Source organism: Dipteris shenzhenensis, chromosome 8 (assembly GCF_047967505.1).
Source record: "Dipteris shenzhenensis isolate YYH24624 ecotype China chromosome 8, Dip_SZ_1.0, whole genome shotgun sequence".
NCBI classification, from domain to species: domain Eukaryota; kingdom Viridiplantae; phylum Streptophyta; class Polypodiopsida; order Gleicheniales; family Dipteridaceae; genus Dipteris; species Dipteris shenzhenensis.
Window position 1 is genome coordinate 34293130 of NC_141603.1, and position 16134 is coordinate 34309263.

Consider the following 16134-nt stretch of genomic DNA (forward strand, 5'->3'; position numbering starts at 1 on the left):
TTGTAAGTAAAGAAAAAGAATTACAAGACGAATTTTAAGAAATAGAACTCAAAAACTTTAACAAGAAACTAATTGAAAGAGAATTGTAAGTAAAGAAAAAGAATTACAAGACGAATGGAAAAGAATGCAAGTACCTGGAAAAAGTGAAAAAAGTAAGGCTCCGCTTATCCTTTCTCTTTAGCTTTTGGTTGCTTCAATGAAATGAGGAGAGAGTGAGAATGAATGAATGGAAAGAAGAGTATATATAAGAAAAACTAGCCCACTCCTCCTACGCATAAATTTGAATTTTCAAAAAAGAGAGGGAAATTTGAATTCATTATAAATTTGAATTCAAATTTGTGTTCAACATTCTTTTATACTTTTTTCTCGTACGTTCCTTTTGAATTCAAATTTGTATTCAACATTCTTCTTGATACTTTCTTCTTGTAAGTCCCTTTCATTCTTCTCGTAAGTCAAATCTTATTTGTCGCTCTTGCTCGTGATAGTAAGTCAAATCTTATTTGTCGCTCTTGCTTGTGATAGTAATCTTATTTGAGCAAGAATCTTATTTGTCGCTCTTGCTCGTGATAGTAAGTCAAATCTTATTTGAGCAAGAATCTTATTTGTTGCTCTTACTCGTGATAGTTCTACTCTTAGTTGTAAGAATTCAAATTTGTGTTCAACATTCTTCTTGATACTTTCTTCTAATAAGTCCCTTTCATTCTTTTCCTAAGTCAAATCTTATTTGTCGCTCTTGTAAGAATTCGACCTCTCTCCCTCTACTCCCTCTACTCCCTTGCTTCTCTCTCCCTCACTCTCTCTCTCTCTCTCTCCCATACCTTCCCCCCTCACTCTCTCTCTCTTTCTCTCTCCCTCCCCTCACTCTCTCTCTCTCTTTCTCTCTCCCTCCCCTCACTCTCTCTCTCACTCCCCTCCCTCCTCTCCCCTCTCTCTCCTTCTGCTCCCTCCTCTCCTTTCCCTCTCTCTCTCTCCCTCTCTCTCCCCTCTCTCTCCTTTTGCTCTCTCCCTCCCTCCCTCCCTCCCTCGACCCCGCCCTCCCCCCCTCCCCTCCCCTCCCTCCGTCGCCAGAACCCCTCTCCCCCCCCCTTCCCCCCTCTCCCTCCCTCGACCCCTCCCCCCCTCCCCTCCGCTCTCGCTCCCTCCCTCCCCTCCCCCCCCTCCCCTCTGCTCCCGCTCTCCCCCTCCCGCCGCTCCCCCCCACCCCCTCCCTTCCCCTCCCCTCTGCTCTTGCTCCACCCCCCTACCGCCCCTCCCCCTCCCTTCCCCTCCCCCCCACTCCCGCTCCCCCCTCCCCCTCCATCCGCTCCGCTCCTCCAGGGGACCCCCCCTACCGCCTCCCTTCCCCTCCCCCCTCTCGACCCTCCCCCCCTCCCTCCCTACCTCCCTCCTCCACCCGGCTCCCCTCCCCCCCCTCCCCCCCTCTCCCTCCCTCGACCCCTCCGCCCCCTCCCCTCTGCCCTGCTCCCCCCCTCCTCTCCGCTCCCCTCCCCCTCCACCCCCTTCGCTCCGCACCCGCTCCCCCCCTCCCTCCCCTCCGCTTCTCCCCCTTTTCCCTCCCTCGACCCCTCCACCCCTCCCCCCCCTGCCCCCTTCCCTCCCTCGACCCCTCCCATCCCCCTTCCCCCCCCCCTCCCCCCTTCCCCCCCTCCCCGCCCCCCTTCCCCCCCTCCAGGGGGGGTCTGGCGACCGCGGCCGCCAGCCCCCCCTCCCCCCCTCCCCCCCCTTCCGCCCCCCTTCCCCCCCCCTTCCCACCCCGCCCCCCTTCCCCCCCTCCAAGCGGGGTCTGGAAGTCACGGCCGCTAGCCCCCCCCCGCCCCCCTTTCCCCCCTCCAGGGAGGTCTAGCAGCCGCAACTGCCAGCCCTCCCCCTTCCCCCCCTTCCCCCCCTCCGCCCCGCCCTTCCCCCCATCCCCCCCACCCCCCTTCCCCCCCTCTAGGAGGGTCTGGCGACCGCGGCTGCTAGCCCCCCCTTCCCACCCTGCCCCCTTTCCCCCCTCCAAGGGGGGTCTGGCGGCCGCAACTGCCAGCCCCCCCTTAACCCCCCGCCCCCCTTCCCATCCCGCCCCCCTTTCCCCCCTCCAAGGGGGGTCTGGCGGCCGTGGCTGCTAGCCCCCCTTACACCCCCGCCCCCCTTCCCCCCTCCTTCCCATCCCACCCCCTTTCCCCCCCTCCAAGGGGGGTTTGGCGACTGCAGCCGCCACCCCCCCTTCCCACCTCGCCCCCCTTCCCCCCCTCCAGGGGGGTTTGGTGGCCGTGGCCGCCAGCCCCCCCTTTCCCCCCACGGCTGCTAGCCCCCCCCCTTCCCATCCCCCCCCCTTCCCCCCTCCAAGGGGGGGCTCGCGGCCGCGGTCGCTAGCCCCCCCTTCCCCACCCCGCCCCCTTCCCTTGGGGGGTCTGGCGGCCGCTCCCACCCCGCCCCCCTTCCCCCCCTCCAAGGGGGTTGGCGGCCGTGGCCGCCAACCCCCCCTCCCTCCAGGGGGTCTGGTGGCCCCCCCACCCCCCCTTCCACCCCCTCCCCCCCTCCCTCCCTCCCTCCCCGACCAGACCCGCCCCCCCCTTCCCTCCCCCACCCGACCCCCACCCCTCCCTTCCCCTCCCACCCAACTCCCCTCCCCCCCTCGACCCTACCCCCGTCTCTTCCTCCCCTCCCCCTCCCTCCCCTCTCCCTACCCCGGCTCCCCTCCCCCCTCCTCCCCCCCTCGACCCCGCCCCCATTTCTTCCTCCCCTCCCCCTCCCCCCCCTCTCGCTCCTCCATCCTCTCATCCTCCCCTCTTGGCAGGAACCTTTCTCTCTCTAGTTTCTCTTTTCAAATTTTTTACAAAAAATCTAGATAAAGAATTAATCAAAAAAATTTGCAAGTACCTGGAAAAAGTTTGTAAGTTTGCTCTTTCTTGCTTTCTTGCTCTTCCTTCCTTGCTCTCTTGATTGTCCTTGCTTTCTTGCTTCAATGAATGAAATGAGGGGAGAATGAATGAAGAAGGAAGACTATATCTAAGAAAAATTAGGTTTTCCTCCTCCTCTCCTATTGGCTTTCCATTCCTCCCATCTCTCCTATTGGCTTTTCATTTATCCCCTCTCCCATTGGCTCCCATTACTCCCCCTCGCCCATTGGACACCCATCCCTCATCCCAATCTTCCATTAGCCCTTCCCCCATCCATTTCTTCTTCCTCCCCCATTGTCACCACTCCCATCCCACATTTCCACCACGTCCCATACTCCTCCCATTTCCCAAAATCCCATATTTCCCCATCTCACCCTCCTCTTTTTCATCCCCTATTAACTCCCCTCACTCATTTCACTCCGTTATTATCCTACTCCCCTATTACCTTCCCCTCTCCCATTCCATTCTTCCCTCCCCACTCTCACTTCCCATTACTCACTTGCCATTTGAAAACTATTAATATATGATTATACTATTTTTTATACTTATTATCATACACCCCTATTACTTCCCTCTCCGATTCCACTCCTCCCTCCTCACTCCCACTTCCACTTCCCATTACTCACTTGCTATACACATTTGCAAACTATTAATATATTATTATATGATTTTTTATACTATTTGCAAACTTACATGTGGGCAAAATCACAGGTGTCAAAGCGATCCTATTGGGGTCATACAACAACTGTGCTTTTATTCAAGGGCGTATTTATCCTCATCAACAATCTTATTTACTCAAGGTATGAAGTGCATAATTTGTGCACTAGGTGTTTACTTTGTTGTATCAAAATTGTTTGCCACACACACAAACATATACACATACCGAGAATTTTCTAATATTATCGCATCTACATTTCTCCGATGGGCACATGCCTCAACCTAGGTCGTATTGACTTGCATACAAAGTGGTGCACCCATCCCATAAGTACTTGTTCGGACAACACACCTCCAAACGTATTTTATGACGATTGTGCATAACACTAGGAACAAAATGGTGTATAATGTGAGATCGACTATGCAAAGCATATCCAATGGACACAAGACTTTGCACATTCCTCAACCTAGGCAGTATTGACTTGTGTGCAAAGTGGCATCCCCATCCAATAAGTACTTGTTTGAAAAATACACCTACGATCGTGTTTTTTGATGGTTGTACATGACACCAAGGCCAAAAACGGTATTTAATACTCAATCTACCATGTAAAGCATATCCGATGGGCACAATACTTTGCACATGCCTCAAAAGCGATGGTATGGTATTCCATGCAAAGTGGAACGCCCATTCAATAAGTACTTGGTATGATAATATACCTATTAAGAGCGTGTTCTTTGACAGATGTGTATAACACTAGGGGAAAAATGGCATATAATGTGTGATCCCCCATGTAAAGCATAACCGATAGACACAATACTGTGCATGCACATCAACCTAGTTGAAATTAACTTTCTTGCAAAGTGGCTCCCCCATCTGACAAGTACTTTTTAGAATATCACACCTAGGACCATGTTTTTTATTGGTTGTTGTCCATGACACTAAGGCAAAAACGTTGATTTATGCTTAATCAACAATGCAATGCATATGCGATCATCACAATACTTTGCATACATCTCAACCTAGCAAAGTGGCGTGCCCATCCCATAAGTACTTAGTCGAATAACACATCTAGGACCTTGTTTTTTGATGGTTGTGCATGACACTAAGGCCAAAACAGTGTTTAATGCTTGTTCGACAATGCAAAGCATATCGGATGGGCACAATACTTTGCATGAGTCTCAACAATTGTGGTATTGCATTGCATGCAAAGTGGTACACCCATCTGATAAGCAGTTGGTCGGATAACACACCTAAAAGCGTGCTTTTTTATGGTTGTGCATGACATTGAGGCACAAACGGAGTTTAATACGTGATATATTATGCAAAGTACATCCGATGGGCACAATACTTTGCACCCACCTCAACCTAAGTGTTATAGATTTGCATGAAAAGTGGCATGTCGGTTAGATAAGTACTTGATCCGATACCACACCTAGGACCGTGTTTTTTTACAAATGTGCTTGACACTAAGGCAAAAACGGTGTTTTATGCTTGATCAACAATGCAAAGCATATCCTATGGGCACAATACTTTTCACACACCTTCAACTAGGTGGAATTGACTTACATGCAAAGTGGCACGCCCATCCCATAAGTGCTTGATCGGATAATATACCTAGCAGCGTGTTTCTTTACGGATGTGCATGACACTAGAGCGAAAATAGTATTTAATGCTCGATCGACCATGCAAAGGATATCTGATGGGCACAACACTTTTCCTACACTGCAACCTAGGTGGTATTGAAATGTTCTCAAAGAGGCACACCCATCCGATAAGTACTTGGCCAGATAACACACCTAAGGGCATGTTTTTTTGTGGATGTGCATGACACTAGAGCAAAAATAGTATTTAATGCTCGATTGACCATGCAAAGGATATCCGATGGGCACAACACTTTTTGTATGCCTCAACCTAGGTGGTATTGAAATGTTCTCAAAGAGGCACACCCATCCGATAAGTACTTGGTTAGATAACACACTTAAGGGCGTGTTTTTTTGTGGATGTGCATATCACTAGAGAAAAAATGGTGTATAATGCGTGATCGACCATGCAAAGCATATCCGATGGTGACAATACTTTGCATGCACCTCAACATAGTTGAAACGGACTTGCGTGCAAAGTGGAGACCCCATCCGATAAGTACCTATTTGAATAACACACCTAGGACCGTGTTTTTTCATGGTTGTGCATGACACTAAGGCAAAAACGTTATTTTATGCTTGATCGACAACGCAAAGCATATCCGATGGGCACAATACTTTGCACACACCTTCAACTAGGTGAAATTGACTTACATGCAAAGTGGCATTCCCATCACATAAGTACTTGATCGGATAACACACCTAGCAGCGTGTTTTTTTACGGATGTGCATGACACTAAGGCAAAAATGCTATTTAATGCTCGATCGACCATGCAAAGCATATCCGATGGGCACAATACTTTTCCTACACCTTAACCTAGGTGGTATTGAAATGTTCTCAAAGAGGCACACCCATCTTATAAGTACTTGGTCAGATAACATACCTAAGGGCATGTTTTTTTTTTGTGGATGTGCATATCACTACAGGAAAAATGTTGTATAATGCGTAATCCACCATGTAGAGCATATCCCCGATGGTGACAATACTTTGCACGCATCTCAACCTAGTTGAAACGGACTTGCATGCAAACTGGAGCCCCCATCTGATAAGTACTTGTTTGATTAACACACTTAGGACCGTGTTTTTTCATGGTTGTGCATGACACTAAGGCAAAAATGGTGTTTTATGCTTGATCGACAATGCAAAGCATATCCGATGGGCACAATACTTTGCACACACCTTCAACTAGGTGGAATTGATTTACATGCAAAGTGGCACACCCGACCCATAAGTGCTTGATCGGATAACATACCTAGCAGCGTGTTTTTTTTTTCCGGATGTGCATGACACTAGAGCAAAAATAGTATTTAATGCTCGATCGACCATGCAAAGGATATACGATGGGCACAATACTTTTCCTACACTGAAACCTAGGTGGTATTGAAATGTTCTCAAAGAGGCACACCCATCCGATAAGTACTTGGTCAGATAACACACCTAAGGGCGTGTTTTTTTGCGGATGTGCATACCACTAGGGAAAAAACGGTGTATAATGCGTGATCGACCATGCAAATCATATCCGATGGTGACAATACTTTGCACGCACCTCAACATAGTTGAAACAGACTGGCATGCAAAGTGGAACCCCCATCCGATAAGTACTTGTTTGAATAACACACCTACGGCCGTGCTTATATGGTTGTGCATGACACTAAGGCAAAAACGGTGTTTTATGCCTGATCGACAATGCAAAGCATATCCGATGGGCATAATAACTTGCACACACCTTCAACTAGGTGGAATTGACATACATGCAAAGTGGCATTCCCATCGCATAAGTACTTCATCGGATAACACACCTAGCAGCGTGCTTTTTTACGGATGTGCATGATACTAAGGCAAAAATGGTATTTAATGCTCGATCGACCATGCAAAGCATATCCGATGGGCACAATACTTTTCCTACACCTTAACCTAGGTGGTATTGAAATGTTCTTAAAGAGGCACACCCATCCGATAAGTACTTGGTCAGATAACATTCTAAGGGCATGTTTTTTTGCGGATGTGCATATCACTACGGGAAAAACGTTGTATAATGCGTAATCGACCATGCAGAGCATATCCGATGGTGACAATACTTTTCACGCATCTCAACCTAGTTGAAACAGACTTGCATGCAAACTAGAGCCCCCATCCGATAAGTACTTGTTTGATTAACACACTTAGGACCGTGTTTTTTCATGGTTGTGCATGACACTAAGGCAAAAACGGTGTTTTATGCTTGATCAACAATGCAAAGCATATCCGATGGGCACAATACTTTGCACACACCTTCAACTAGGTGGAATTGACTTACATGCAAAGTGGCACACCCGACCCATAAGTGCTTTCAAGATCGGATAACTTACCTAGCAGCTGTTTTTTTTACGGATGTGCATGACACTAGAGCAAAAATAGTATTTAATGCTCGATCGACCATGCAAAGGATATCCGATGGGCACAATAGTTTTCCTACACCGCAAAATAGGTGGTATTGAAATTTTCTCAAAGAGGCACACCCATTCGATAAGTGCTTGGTCAGATAACACACCTAAGGGCTTGTTTTTTTGCGGATGTGTATATCACTAGGGGAAAAACGGTGTATAATGCGTGATCGACCATGCAAATCATATCCGATGGTGACAATACTTTGCGCGCACCTCAACGTAGTTGAAACAGACTTGCGTGCAAAGTGGAGCCCCCATCCGATAAGTACTTGTTTAATTAACACACTTAGGACCGTGTTTTTTCATGGTTGTGCATGACACTAAGGCAAAAACGGTGTTTTATGCTTGATCGACAATGCAAAGCATATCTGATGCACACAATACTTTGCAACACCTTCAACTAGGTGGAATTGACTTACATGCAAAGTGGCACTCCCATCCCATAAGTGCTTGATCGGATAACATACCTAGTAGCGTGTTTTTTTACGGATGTGCATGACACTAGAGCAAAAATAGTATTTATTGCTCGATCGATCCTGTAAAGGATATCCGATGGGCACAACACTTTTCGTACGCCTCAACCTAGGTGGTATTGGAATGTTCTTAAAGAGGCACACCCATCCGATAAGTACTTGGTCAGATAACACACCTAAGAGAGTGCTTTTTTGCGGATGTGCATATCACTCGGGAAAAAATAGTGTATAATGTGTGATCGACCATGCAAAGGATATCCGATGGTGACAATACTTTTCATGCACCTCAACGTAGTTGAAACGGACTTGCATGCAAAGTGGATCCCCCATCCGATAAGTACTTGTTCGAATAACACTCCCAGGACCGTGTTTTTTCATGGTTGTGCATGACACTAAGGCAAAAACGGTGTTTTATGCTTGATCGACAATGCAAAGCATATTTGATGGGCACAATACTTTGCACACACCTTCAAATAGGTGGAATTGACTTACATGCAAAGTGGCACGCCCATCCCATAAGTGCTTGATCGGATAACATACCTAGCAACGTGTTTTTTTATGGATGTGCATGACACTAGAGCAAAAATAGTATTTAATGCTCGATCGAGCAAGCAAAGGATATCCAATGGGCACAACACTTTTTGTACACCTCAGCCTAGGTGGTATTGGAATGTTCTCAATGAGGCACACCCATCAGATAAGTACTTGGTCAGATAACACACCTAAGGGCGTGTTTTTTTACGAATGTGCATATCACTAGGGAAAAAATGGTGTATAATGCGTGATCGACCATGCAAAGCATATCGGATGGTGACAATACTTTGCACGCACCTCAACGTAGTTGAAACGGACTCACGTGCAAAGTGGAGCCCCCATCCGATAAGTACTTATTTGAATAACACATCTACGGCCGTGTTTTTATATGGTTGTGCATACACAAAGGCAAAAATGGCGTTTTATGCTTGATCGACAATGCAAAGCATATCCGATGGGCACAATACTTTGCACACACCTTCACCTAGGTGAAATTGACTGACATTCAAACTAGAATTCCCATCGTATAAGTACATGATTGGATAACACACCTAGGAGCGTGTTTTTTTACGGATGTGCATGACACTGGAGCAAAAACAGTATTTAATGCTCGATCGACCATGCAAAGGATATCCGATGGGCACAACACTTTTGCTACACCCCAAACTAGGTGGTATGGAAATGTTCTCAAAGAGGCACACCCATCCAATAAGTACTTGGTCAGATAACACACCTAAGGGCATGTTTTTTTACGGATGTGCATATCACTAGGGAGAAAATGGTGTATAATGCGTGATCGACCATGCAAATCATATCTGATGGTGACAATACTTTGCGTGCACCTCAAATTAGTTGAAATAGACTTGCGTGCAAAGTGGAGCCCCCATCCGATAAGTACTTGTTTAATTAACACACTTAGGACTGTGTTTTTTCATGGTTGTGCATGACACTAAGGCAAAAACAGTGTTTTATGCTTGATCGACAATGCAAAGCATATCCAATGGGCACACTACTTTGCACACACCTTCAACTAGGTGGAATTGACTTACATGCAAAGTGGCACGCCCATTCCATAAGTGCTTGATCGGATAACATACCTAGCAGCGTGTTTTTTTACGAATGTGCATGACACTAGAGAAAAAAAAGTATTTAATGCTCGATCGACCATGCAAAGGATATCCGATGGGCACAACACTTTTGGTACGCCTCAACCTAGGTGGTATTGAAATTTTCTCAAAGAGGCACACCGATCCGATAAGGACTTGGTCAGATAACACACCTAAGGGCGTGTTTTTTTGCGGATGTGCATATCACTACAGAAAAAATGGTGTATAAGGCGTGATCGACCATGAAAAGCATATCCAATGGGTCAAATACTTGGCACACACCTCAAAATAGTTGAAATAGACTTTCATGCAAAGTGGAGCCCCCATCGGATAAGTACTTGTTTGAATAACACACCTAGGACCGTGTTTTTTCATGGTTATGCATGACACTAAGGCAAAAACGGTTTATGCTTGATCGACAATGCAAAGCATATCCGATGAGCACAATACCTTGCACACACATTCAAATAGTGGAATTCACTTACATGCAAAGTGGCACGCCCATTCCATAAGTGCTTGATCAGATAACATACCTAATAGCATGTTTTTTTACGGATGTGCATGACACTAGAGCAAAAATAGTATTTAATGCTCGATTGACCATGAAAAGGATATCCGATGGGCACAACACTTTTGGTAGTTGAAACATACTTACGTGCAAAGTGGAGCCCCCATCCGATAAGTACTTATTTGATTAGCACACCTAGGACCATGTTTTTTCATGGTTGTGCATGACACTAAGGCAGAAACGTTGTTTTATGCTTGATCGACAATGCGAAGCATATCTGATGGGCACAATACTTTGCACACACCTTCAAATAGGTGGAATTGACTTACATGAAAAGTGGCACTCCCATCCCATAAGTGCTTGATCGGATAACATATCTAGTGGCGTGTTTTTTTACGGATGTGCATGACACTAGAGCAAAAATAGTATTTATTGTTTGATCGATCATGCAAAGGATATCCGATGGGCACAACACTTTTCGTACACCTCAACCTAGGTGGTATTGGAATGTTCTCAAAGAGGTATACCCATCCGATAAGTACTTGGTGAGATAACACACCTAAGGGCGTGTTTTTTGGCGGATGTGCATATAAAATGGTGGATAATGTGTGATCGACCATGCAAAGCATATCCGATGGTGACAATACTTTTCATGCACCTGAATGTAGTTTAAACGGACTTGCGTGCAAAGTGGATCCCCCATCCGATAAGTACTTGTTTGAATAACACACCTAGGGCTATGTTTTTATATGGTTGTGCATGACACTAAGGCAAAAACTTTGTTTTATGCTTGATCCACAATGCAAAGCAATCCGATGGGCACAATACTTGGCACACACCTTTCACCAGGTGGAATTGACTTACATGCAAAGTGGCATTCCCATCGCATAAGTACTTGATCGGATAACACACCTAGCAGTGTGTTTTTTTTACAGATGTGCATGACACCAAGGCAAAAATGGTATTTAATGCTCGATCGACCATGCAAAGCATATCCGATGGGAACAATACTTTTCCTACACCTTAACCTAGGTGGTATTGAAATTTTCTCAAAGAGGCACACCCATCCGATAAGTACTTGGTCAGATAACACACCTAAGGGAGTGCTTTTTTGCGGATGTGCATATCACTCGAGAAAAAATGGTGTATAATGTGTGATCGACCATGCAAAGGATATCCGATGGTGACAATACTTTTCATGCACCTCAACGTAGTTGAAGCGGACTTGCATGCAAAGTGGAGCCCCCATCCGATAAGTACTTGTTCGAATAACACTCCCAGGACCGTGTTTTTTCATGGTTGTGCATGACACTAAGGCAAAAACGGTGTTTTATGCTTGATCGACAATGCAAAGCATATTTGATGGGCACAATACTTTGCACACACCTTTAAATAGGTGGAATTGACTTACATGCAAAGTGGCACGCCCATCCCATAAGTGCTTGATCGGATAACATACCTAGCAACGTGTTTTTTTATGGATGTGCATGACACTAGAGCAAAAATAGTATTTAATGCTCGATCGAGCAAGCAAAGGATATCCAATGGGCACAACACTTTTCGTACACCTCAGCCTAGGTGGTATTGGAATGTTCTCAATGAGGCACACCCATCAGATAAGTACTTGGTCAGATAACACACCTAAGGGCGTGTTTTTTTACGGATGTCCATATCACTAGGGAAAAAATGGTGTATAATGCGTGATCGACCATGCAAAGCATATCCGATGGTGACAATACTTTGCACGCACCTCAACGTAGTTGAAACAGACTCACGTGCAAAGTGGAGCCCCCATTCGATAAGTACTTATTTGAATAACACACCTACGGCCGTGTTTTTATATGGTTGTGCATAACACAAAGGCAAAAATGGCGTTTTATGCTTGATCGACAATGCAAAGCATATCCGATGGGCACAATACTTTGCACACACCACCACCTAGGTGAAATTGACTTACATTCAAACTAGAATTCCCATCGCATAAGTACATGATTGGATAACACACCTAGGAGCATGTTTTTTTACGGATGTGCATGACATTGGAGCAAAAATAGTATTTAATGCTCGATCGACCATGCAAAGGATATCCGATGGGCACAACACTTTTGCTACACCCCAAACTAGGTGGTATGGAAATGTTCTCAAAGAGGCACACCCATCCAATAAGTACTTGGTCAGATAACACACCTAAGGGCGTGTTTTTTTACGGATGTGCATATCACTAGGGAGAAAATGGTGTATAATGTGTGATCGACCATGCAAATCATATCTGATGGTGACAATACTTTGCGTGCACCTCAAAGTAGTTGAAATAGACTTGCGTGCAAAGTGGAGCCCCCATCCGATAAGTACTTGTTTAATTAACACACTTAGGACTGTGTTTTTTCATGGTTGTGCATGACACTAAGGCAAAAACAGTGTTTTATGCTTGATCGACAATGCAAAGCATACCAATGGGCACAATACTTTGCACACACCTTCAACTAGGTGGAATTGACTTACATGCAAAGTGGCACGCCCATTCCATAAGTGCTTGATCGGATAACATACCTAGCAGCGTGTTTTTTTACGAATGTGCATGACACTAGAGAAAAAAAAGTATTTAATGCTCGATCGACCATGCAAAGGATATCCAATGGGCACAACACTTTTTGTACTCCTCAACCTAGGTGGTATTGAAATTTTCTCAAAGAGGCACACCGATCCGATAAGGACTTGGTCAGATAACACACCTAAGGGCGTGTTTTTTTGTGGATGTGCATATCACTAGAGAAAAAATGGTGTATAAGGCGTGATCGACCATGCAAAGCATATCCAATGGGTCAAATACTTGGCACACACCTCAACATAGTTGAAATAGACTTGCATGCAAAGTGGAGCCCCCATCCGATAAGTACTTATTTGAATAACACACCTAGGACCGTGTTTTTTCATGGTTATGCATGACACTAAGGCAAAAACGGTGTTTTATTCTTGATCGACAATGCAAAGCATATCCGATGAGCACAATACTTTGCACACACCTTCAAATAGTGGAATTCACTTACATGCAAAGTGGCACGCCCATTCCATAAGTGCTTGATCGGATAACATACCTAGTAGCATGTTTTTTTACGGATGTGCATGACACTAGAGCAAAAATAGTATTTAATGCTCGATTGACCATGAAAAGGATATCCGATGGGCACAACACTTTTGGTAGTTGAAACATACTTACGTGCAAAGTGGAGCCCCCATCCGATAAGTACTTATTTGATTAGCACACCTAGGACCATGTTTTTTCATGGTTGTGCATGACACTAAGGCAAAAACGTTGTTTTATGCTTGATCGACAATGCGAAGCATATCTGATGGGCACAATACTTTGCACACACCTTCAAATAGGTGGAATTGACTTACATGCAAAGTGGCACTCCCATCCCATAAGTGCTTGATCGGATAACATATCTAGCGGCGTGTTTTTTTACGGATGTGCATGACACTAGAGCAAAAATAGTATTTATTGTTCGATCGATCATGCAAAGGATATCCAATGGGCACAACACTTTTTGTACACCTCAACCTAGGTGGTATTGGAATGTTCTCAAAGAGGTACACCCATCCGATAAGTACTTGGTGAGATAACACATCTAAGGGCATGTTTTTTTGTGGATGTGCATATAAAATGGTGGATAATGTGTGATCGACCATGCAAAGCATATCCGATGGTGACAATACTTTTCATGCACCTGAATGTAGTTTAAACGGACTTGCGTGCAAAGTGGATCCCCCATCCGATAAGTACTTGTTTGAATAACACACCTAGGGCTATGTTTTTATATGGTTGTGCATGACACTAAGGCAAAAACTTTGTTTTATGCTTGATCCACAATGCAAAGCATATCCGATGGGCACAATACTTGGCACACACCTTTCACCAGGTGGAATTGACTTACATGCAAAGTGGCATTCCCATCGCATAAGTACTTGATCGGATAACACACCTAGCAGTGTGTTTTTTTTACAGATGTGCATGACACCAAGGCAAAAATGGTATTTAATGCTCGATCGACCATGCAAAGCATATCCGATGGGAACAATACTTTTCCTACACCTTAACCTAGGTGGTATTGAAATTTTCTCAAAGAGGAACACCCATCCGATAAGTACTTGGTTAGATAACATACCTAAGGGCATGCTTTTTTACAGATGTGCATATCACTACGGGAAGAACGTTGTATAATGCGTAATCGACCATGCTGAGCATATTCGATGGTGACAATATTTTGTACGCATCTCAACCTAGTTGAAACGGACTTGCGTGAAAAGTGGATCCCCCATCCAATAAGTACTTGTTTGTTTAACACACTTAGGACTGTGTTTTTTCATGGTTGTGCATGATACTAAGCCAAAAACGGTGTTTTATGCTTGATCAACAATGCAATGCATATCCGATGGGCATAATAATTTGCACACACCTTCAACTAGGTGGAGTTGACTTACATGCAAAGTGGCATGCCCATCCCATAAGTGCTTGATTGGATAACATATCTAGGAACGTGTTTTTTTACGGATGTGCATGACACTAGAGCAAAAATAGTATTTAATGCTTGATCGACCATACAAAGGATAACTTGGCATGTCCATCTGATGAGTACTTGATCGGATAACTTCTCCCACCAATAAATTAAGTACTAATTAAAAATTATAATAAATGAGTAGATTATTAAAAAGAGACTAATATTTATGTAATTGTTGCTACTGTAGCTTGCTTGCGAAGGACTCTCACAAAGGAGATGGCTATAGATTTTGTTCCAGGGATGGATGTGATTTTATGTAGCAAAAAAGAAGTAGTTGCATTTGCTACAATCCATGATAGTGATCCCAATTCAGTTTGCCACTTTCGAAGACTTGGCGAAGATAAGGTGGTAGTTACTGTATCAAAGATTCTTAGCGCACATGTTGAGCTAAAGTATAAATGTGGAGATATGGAAACACTTGGAGATGTTATGCCCTACAATACATCCAACAAATCATTTATAGCATGGGACAAAGATGAGACTTATGCAACAAACATTATCAAGAATACAAAGTGCACCACCTTGGATTTTACTATAGGGGACATTTTACAAATGAGATCATTTGCAAATAAGGCTGTAGCAGAAGGTGAAGTATTGGGATTTGAACAATTGAAGCAATGGTCATTTGCACAGATGAGGATTTTAAAAGTCACTGATGATGGTATGGTTGATAACATAACATCCTTATGTGATCCCTACTATGAGGTAGGCAAGAATATGAGATGGAGCATGCAATTTTTAAACATGAGAAAGAGGCATGAGGTTTTCAATGATAAAGACAAGCTATACTACAATATCAAAGGACCTAAAAAGCATGCCCATGGGCTAGGCTCTATCACTTCAAATGTGGATGATTTCAATATACTCAATTATAGAAGTGACATCTTATCTGGAGTGGATGAGTTTATTGGTTCCGAGAAACAAAATGATTTTAGAAGCGAAGCCTTACCTGGGGTGGATGAATTCTTGCACAGTGAGAAGGGCAAAGGTTTCAATAGCGATGTCTTATCAAGTGTGTGTGAGTTCATGCATATTAACAAACCTGGTGTCAATCAAGCTTGTGGATTTGTGAAAGCCATGCAAGATGTCCCAATGAGTGATGTTCTCTCAGGAGTGGAAGAGTTTCAAGGTTCTCAATACTCTCATAGAATATTGAATTCATTGAATGGTCCTAAGAGTATGTTAAAAACGAGGATGAGATCAACAGAGGATTATTCAATATTTAACTTTGATTGTGATATGGCCAAAGATGCAACGACCAATCGTGGATGATTGGTTACAAACAAATGTGAGGAATACAGATAACAACATGCACGAGGAGCGAAAACGGTCATACATATGCATGAAGAG